A 6,277-nucleotide genomic window follows, 5' to 3' on the forward strand; every position below is an offset into this window, starting at 1 on the left:
TCTTTAAATGCAAATGAGCTGCTGCTCCCCGCCCCCTTTTCCAGAATAGAGCTGTGCCTTTACAGCTGGTATCTGCTAAAAACATCTGTTTTGGTTCTGATTATCATGTTTATCTCGCTGAAATCATGCATTTTAAACTATATGAGTTTAAACTTCTGATATACGGTTTTCTGAGCACACACATCCAAAGCACACTCACAGAAAGCGGCTGTCACAGCATGCGAGTACTAAACTAAGTTCTCATTCACACACAAATTTACGTTAAAAACACACGAGTTACAAAAACAGTCTGTGATGTCTGTGAAGGTAAACAGCTGGGAAATAAATCGCATGTTTATTTTAGATCTGTGTGGCAGCAGCAATATATATTAAATAAATCAATAAATCCACTGCTCTGTTGTCTCCTCTGAGGCTGGGACTGTAAATAGTGTTCTGTGCTCATCAGTGCAGCCAATGATAGAACAGTTAGCATGCTTTGCTCAAACTTTCACCATGGCATTAGAGCTGGTACACCGTTGTCGCTTGCAAAAACACAATAACGGCCGCCGTGGGTGTAAACGTACAGATTAAGGGGCGGTGATATTATAATGAGATCCCTTTGCCACGTCACCAAGGGAGAGAAATCAAGACGCGCTTGTTTTCTCAGATGCTTGCAGAAAAAGGCTTACCAAAACAAAGTTACTGGGCTAATCTTTTTCACATTTCCTTGGTTGGTAGATGCACCAGGGAACTGATTATAGCACTTAAAACCTGGAAAAGTCAGATTTTCATGATATGTCACCTTTAAAAAATATTCTCATAGTTGTAGCATGAGGAATCAAATCTTAATCAAGCATAACCTTTTAGATTTTAGTGATCGAATAAAGAGTATAATAGTTCGTAGTTAGACTTTCATGTGTGTTTTGTCAATGGAATGTTCTGTCTTTGTGCAGAAGATTCTCTCCAGCTGTTAAGCATATATCCAAACCCTGGGTGCCACGGGTGACAGGCTCATGTCACAAAGGTCATAAGGCCCCTTTGCTACGTGACTAAACCATGGTTTGCACATTATTTAGAGTTTCTGTCTTTGAACTGACTTCTGACTTCTGCTGATGAAACTGCAAACTGTTTTCTTCAGTAAGTTTTTTTCCAGTTGATTGCATCTCTGACTCCTGGTCTTCATTCATCATACCTGGTCTTTGGGTCAACAACTGTATTCCCCTACAGGACTTTGTATGCTTTAATTTTCTCAAAAGAGCTTTTAAATGCCTAATAAATTATATTTTACCCCAAATGAGAATGGTCTTGTCAAAGACAGACTGTGTCTGAAATTGCCCCCTGTACCCTATATAGTCCAGCCATATGTAGTGATGTCTGAAACCATAGTGAATGTTATCGAGTGCACTCATTCAGCCCCATAATGCTCCACAATAACCAGTGTACAACTGATGTGTACTAAACGGCTAGAAAAAAGCACTCCAAGCAACTGCATGCCATTACTCACACATGTCCAGTGCTTGAACTGGAAAATAAGAGAATCACTTCATGTTAAACGAGCTGCTGGTGTGCAAGAATAAATCTGTCATACTATGAAATTGCCCACTTCAAGCACTTAACACAACAAGCACTGAATCACCCATAGACTTACATTAAATAGAGAAGTAATATATTATAACGAGAGACTCTAAAAAGTGGTGGCAGAACCTCCGGTACTCTGTGGGTGACATTTTAGAAGCCCAGGTGTTGCATATCAGCAGAGGCGGACAAAGTACTCAACTCCATTACTTGAGTGAAAGTACAGATACTGCTGGTCAAATATTACTCCATTACAAGTAAAAGTTGTAAAGACAGATTTTTACTTAAGTAAAAGTACAGAAGTACTTGGTTTTAAAAGTACTTAAGTACCAGAAGTAAATTTCCTTTTTTATGTCAATGCACTGTTTTATTGTTGTACGTAATACTTGCAATACTTCTGAAGCAACTTAGAATATATTACACCTACTAGCTCATATCAGTGAGTAGCAATGGTGCTTTGAAACCCTTATGGATCTTTTGTTTCAAGTCATCGGAGCGCTTATCAAACTGCCAAAGTCACGTGATTTCCCATTTCCAAATTTCAATGGGTTGCCACTAGGGGGCCAATGATCTCGGTCTGTAGTTTTATCTGATCTCAGATCAGTTTTATAAGTTTGTGCAAATTTGAAAAAGACATTTGTATAATTAAGAGGACTAATAGCACTTAAAAGTCTCTTATTGGCCTGTTTAGCATAGCCATCCATAAAACAAACAAAACAAGCCCTGAAAATTGAAAAAAATAACATACTGTTTTATACAGACACTTAATATTTAATGGTATTAGATGGTTAGTTAATTGCATTTGAAAGATTATACATTCAATAAAACATTTGCACTGGGTTTGTAAAATATATATATATTTGTGAATGCATTTAAAAAAAAATTAGCTTTTTTGAAAAAAAAAGAAAAAAAGAATGCATTTTTTTTGCATTTACACTCTTTTGACCAACAGGTGTCACTAACAGAGTGGATCTCAACCAGGGGTCTGGGGCCCACCGGGGGCCTCAAGATGACTTTAATCTTTAAACTGATGTAGGGTATCAGAGCGAATCAGACATTTTAAGATTTGATCAGTTTGGCTCTTGTCAACCCAAAGAGCCGAATTTCACAGACAGGCCCAAGGCAACAGGATGTTTGTAAATCAGATCCTGGCGCCACAAGTCTGAAGCAAGCCTAACCAACCAACTCTTTCAGTTAACAGCTTGCAACATTAACACAAAAGAGAACAACTCAGCAAGGAGATTGTCAAATTTGGGGCAAGTAACCAAGATTAATGGTCAAAGACACAGCATATCATGACCATCACATGAGGAAAATCATTAGTAGAAACTGCGTTGGGTGGTTTCCCCCACCTAGAAGACAAAGACCATACTGAGATTCCTTATGAGACCTTTTAACCTCTGGTCTTCACAGAACATGTCCTTATGTTCACAGAATGGCACAATGGAGTCTTTTTAATAACTTTTAAAGTTAATAAAATGGGAATCCTCCCAGTGCTCCCGAATAGCCAATCGGGGCCTGACTGTGATCATTCAAACATCTCTTACTGTGAGCGGAAACACTATGAAATCTCAAGCACACAGACAAGAGAGGAAGCCAGAGCTGAATTCATGCTGACAGCACTGTTATTTAGTTATTTTACACAGTTTTACAATTCTGTATTTTAATCACAACAACAACATGAAGATCATTCAGCTTCAGCTCTGTGACTTTATTACATGTGTTACATTACATTATTACACTTGAGTGTATATTCACATACAGTTATGTGAAAGATTCTCATAAATTGTTTTATGATATTATTGATCTTGATATTATCACTTAACCTTGTTTTTAAGCAGGTAATCTTTATAATGCATGCTTTTTTCCCTTTTTTATCTTATAGATGTATCAATCTGTTGTCAAGCTACAGTATCAGATCTATTCACTGATTTGGGGTCAAATGTGAGCATAAACTGTGATCTTGATGAAAATGAGGTTTATTGGATTTTACCGAAAACAGCAGATCCTCCAACAGTGATTCTACAATCAATGTCAACTTCAACAACACATTTTTACTTCAATAAAACATCCAGAAAGAGATATTCAGTGCAGTTTAAACATAGTCTGGTTATAAATAATGTGACTGCTGATGAATTAGGAGTTTATTACTGTATGAACACAGAAACACCTCCAAAACTCAGCAACAGCACCAGAATATACTTCACCGGTGAGTTCATTTACTTCAGAAATAAAAACATATTGATGATCACGGCTTACATTTGTCATTCACTGCTTTTACTTTTTACACACTTTCTTTAGAAGCAGCTCAACTAACTGAGTGTCAAAATCATACAGCGGTGGAGTTTATTGATCAGAATCAAACACAATATCAGATTATCATAATCTCTGCTCTGATGAACAGACTTCTGCTCATTCTGCTGATCAGGGAGTTATTCTTCTTTAAGAAACATGACATTAGGAAATTAAATATACTATTGTGGTAATTTGTACCAATTTGTTAATTAGTCTTTTGACTTATTTTATATGTGGCTTAATATGTTTTGTTAGAGTTGAAGAATTTTGCATCTGAATTCTTGGTTTCATTTGTAGTCTTTGCAGCTGGAAAAACAGAACGGCTTGAAAAACACATTCATGATGCTGATCTACTGCAGACACGAGTTACATATCAGCCTCAAGACTAAAACCAATCAATGATATGAAATCATCATTAATATCATTCCTAACATTCATTAATGTAAGTTTGGATAATCATGCAGGATTCCCGATTAACTATTATTCCAACAAACTCTCTTAATATTGTCTTCAGTTCGCAGATGGGAACTTTTTGAGCTAAAAATACTCGTGAAGACAACAGCAGTTATGTGTGACACTAAAATATGTTCTTATCATGTGGATTACATTGTGTTTAATGTCAAGAACTAATCATTTTACAGTGTGATATCAGGAGTATTGGAGAGACTGGGGCTGGTTGCCACTCGTTTTACTCCAATAAAGATGAGAACTTGATAATAAAGTCTAATAATAGATCATACGTTTGTTTATGAGCACATACCTTAAAGTCTTGGCTACTGAACACGTCCACTGTTATAGCTAGGGAAAAAATAAGTTTATTTTATGACTACATTAACTCAATCAAACATTAGGAATCATCACATTCAGTGATAAATGGTCTTTCATTCATAGCGATGTGTAGTTGCTAATTCAGTCAGGATTTAGCATGTAAATATGTGATTGCAAAGTGGTTCTTTAGAAACAGCCTAGCATGAGTAATGGATATATATTATGACAATTTGTTTTCAGCAAAAACCATGTGGTTAAACACAACTGAAGCAATAAACCAAAAGCAGAAACCTTTTCCACTGGTTTGGTCACTTGACAGCCAATGACAAACAAGGCCACACTGAAAAAAAAGATTTGTTGGATTTACTCAATTGAATTGTGGATATTGGTTCCACACATTCAGTTTGAGTTCAGTGTCCTACGCATTTATGTGGTTTCATTATAATACTTTTGTTTTAATCAGATGTATTTTCAAAAAGTAATGTGTACATAGTCTTTTCAAGTTATCCTAACATAATTCAGTTATGTTAGCTTAACATTATTATTTTATTTTAGATATATGCTTTGATCATGTTAATTCTGTGCAATTAAATCAAGTTATCGTAACATAATTTGAATAACTTCACTAAAATAAAATTTTAATACAAATTTTAATGGTTTGTGGTCGCATGTTTCATTTCATTTTCAATAACACAAAAACCTTCTGTAAATCCTTTATTTAATCATTTGAACAATGCGTCATTTAAATGACGTCTAAACATTGTGCTTTCAATATTAGTTTTAATGACTAGTATAAAAACAAAGACAGTTACTGTTGTATGCATAACATATAGTGCACCAATATATGTAAGCCAGAACTTTTGTAAACAAGATCATAAACATAAGTAATGTTACACTGCATGTAACTGTGTGTTTACAAACGAGTAAAACATTGTAACACTAATCATTTATTTCATTTCTCTCAGAAACCTTAAAACTGTACCCAAGAACACCAGTACCTGTAACTGTTATTTCAAGAAAAATGCTTTCGTTTCAAAGATATTTATTTATAGATTAATTACAAAATCTACTAGCAGTCTATGCTGAAGATCATAGCTTGAATATTTTTTTATCATTTAATGCTGTATTGATCAATTTGTCCCGGAGCATTTTTAGAAGACTTGCTCCAAATTGTTCTCTTCTGTCATTTTCTCCAAGAGCACTGTTTATATTTGTAATCCTCCTCTTTATGTTTTAATAACTGAAATGTAAAAATAATGTTGACATACAGTATCTGACCCTTACCCAAACTATAAAGTGTATCTTATTTATGCTAGTTCATTCATGTGCAGGGTTTCTGCAGACTTGAACAAGTTAAATTTAAGACTTTTTAAGACCTTTTTAATACCACCTTATATGAAATTTAAGACCTAAACCTGTAATGGAAATACACATTTTATTACATACATATATGTAATATTTAATGTGTATAAATTAAAAAGAAAACAAAATATCAATGCTAAAAAAAACTTCTAGTTTATTGAACTGCTGTAAAAAAATCAATATCATATTTGTATATGGTAATTTTTGGAGAAAAAAAGGCACTCTTCCGTGTGAACTGGGGTATAAATATACACATTTTCTGCCCCCATGTCTTGAATTTGTGATCATTCCGAATGTA

This window comes from Sinocyclocheilus grahami, unplaced genomic scaffold, assembly GCF_001515645.1.
Source record: "Sinocyclocheilus grahami isolate Dianchi unplaced genomic scaffold, SAMN03320097.WGS_v1.1 scaffold2238.1, whole genome shotgun sequence".
Lineage (NCBI taxonomy): Eukaryota > Metazoa > Chordata > Actinopteri > Cypriniformes > Cyprinidae > Sinocyclocheilus > Sinocyclocheilus grahami.